Source organism: Scylla paramamosain, chromosome 18 (assembly GCF_035594125.1).
Source record: "Scylla paramamosain isolate STU-SP2022 chromosome 18, ASM3559412v1, whole genome shotgun sequence".
Taxonomy (NCBI): Eukaryota; Metazoa; Arthropoda; class Malacostraca; order Decapoda; family Portunidae; genus Scylla; species Scylla paramamosain.
The window spans coordinates 14347150-14349375 of record NC_087168.1 but is presented as its reverse complement, the minus strand read 5'-3'; the positions used below and the strand labels follow the sequence as shown (position 1 = coordinate 14349375).

At 37.2% G+C, this 2226-nt stretch overlaps 1 protein-coding gene across 2 annotated transcripts in view; it reads right to left on the bottom strand.

The window, feature by feature from the left end:
- Positions 1-248: 248 nt before the first annotated feature.
- LOC135109135 (myotrophin-like) overlaps positions 249-2226 on the bottom strand; it is a 199402-nt gene continuing 197424 nt past the window's right edge. For both annotated transcript variants that reach the window (XM_064020225.1, XM_064020223.1), the window contains one exon: positions 249-2226. This exon is cut by the window's right edge and continues 4113 nt beyond it. The gene's annotated coding sequence lies outside the window, so the exon portion shown is untranslated.

The window sequence follows — 2226 nt, the reverse complement described above, 5'->3', positions numbered from 1 at the left end:
ATACAAGCTGGTGTTAAAGCGGAGTCTTTCAATGTATAAGTAATATGAGGACACAGATGAGCCAGCTGCTTGGAAGAGGGCAAGACTATGGGACTGTCTGCCATCCCTTTGGATGCATGTACATTGTACATGGCTTCCAAAAGGAAGGAAGGAACACGCATTCCAATTAATAAACTAATATTTCTGTTGAATAATATGCTCATCTTTTATTTGTTTTCTCCAGCAATGAAGGGACACAAAGAGACATGTTAAAATGGCTATAACTTCTTTCATTGTTGAAATGGTTACAGGCATATAACTTGATCAATAAACAAGCCACCTTCCTATATAAAAATGCTGAATCATACAAAACAACCTCCCTAATGATTCTTAATCTTAGTAGTAGTAACACAAAAATTGTAGGGGAACCAAGAATATGAAATTAACAAAGAAAGCAATGATTTACATTTACACAATAAAACAATTTTAAATGCATGAATTGGTCTTTATCATTGAAAAACAGTTTGGATTGTGTCATAGACATTTGTCTTCACTTATTCATTCCAAGTCCTCTTGAAGGAATAGTGGTACATCACTTCCACCTCCAGACAGAACTTGAGATAATAATGTTTGCAAGGTGTGTAGTTTGGGAAGTGTTGGAAGCTGTCACTTGTTTGATTACTTTCATTCAACTTCTCAACCAGATAAAGGCAAAGAACTGAAACTACAAGCAAATTTTATGGCTAACTGTTTATGTATGTCTGGTTCAAGAGCTGGGAGTCTTTTGGTCAAACATCATCACAACCCAATCCAAACTGATTATTGTATATAGCGCAATATATATATGACAATTAGAGCTGGAGTGAATATGTAACTATGAGCAAAGATTATTTTCTAGGTATCTAACTTCCAAGAAAATTATTCTTGCTTTGTGGTTAAAGTTACATACTTTCACTCACAATTGCAATTAAACTTTTAGAGGAAAAAACTATTCTAAAAAATAGTATGTAATAGGAACAAATTCCATCTAAACAGCTACTGATGACTGATTTAATGCTCTTGAAAAGTTTTGATGCTCAGAAGAGCTGTTTGTTGAAGCCTCTCTGAGGGAAAGTTGCTGTTTTAGAAATGTAATGGTCACAATGTCTTGATGTGTCATATGGGTGGAAACAATTTCCACAAGAGCTCTTGTAACACACCACTTATTTGTGGCTTGCCTTTTTCTCATATAATTTCTCTGGACAGCCTCCCCTTCATTTTGTCTGCAGGTGTGAGCATTTCACAACCTTGAATCATGAACTACACATCATTTACATTCTCCGAGTTCTTTATCCAATCACTTTATACAGACAAATCTGTTGCTCTGAAAAAAAAATCTGAGATACAGGCAGCTTAAAATCAGTTAACCATTATGTGATATGATGGCTTGGTGAGTCACAGACTTGCCATAGCACCAAGTGGTCCTTTGACATGGGAAATATCTGGAAAGATTTTTGCAGATTACTACAGAAAAGATCTGATCTGAGTAAGGCTGATGGGTTATGCTGACAAGACATTTGAGAGTCAAGATGATAATTTTGCTTCAAGCTACTGCCTGTGTTTCTCAATCCTGAGACAAGGCACTTCTTGCACCACTGGAACTAACGCTGAAGACTGAGGGAGGCCATTCCAAGGAAATCCATCATAAAACTGGTTGAGGACATACTTCAAGGCTCTTTTTTGGTGCAGACTATTGACAGACAAAACATTACTGAAACAACTGTTAGTTCTGGTTGGTTTGCAATCACTTTCCAGACACTATAAGTCAAGTACAAACTCATGGAACATTCAGGCAGCTTAGACACCCTAAAAGGCAATGATTTGTAGAGTTCTTAATCCATAACATTTCCCCTCAATTCAGAGCAACAGGAAAGAATGAATCACTGGCTGAGATGTAACCAGCAGATAAAAGAGAGAAGTTAAGCATGCTGCTCAGTTCTTGAGACTGTGTTTGCAAAGCTAAATTTTCACATCACAGAACCTTTGGTGAGGCCTACTGCAAAAATAATTTATGGGAAAACATCTCTGTAACAAAGAATTTCAATCTCCATTAATGCAGACATCCCAAGTCTTAGGTGGAGTCAAGACGAAACCCTTCTTCCCAAGGATCAGAAGGGAGCACACACAATAGCAAGATGGTGCTTCACGCTTCACTGCATTGTCCCTCATGCGCCTAACTTGCTAAAATACACAGCATAAATCACAAGA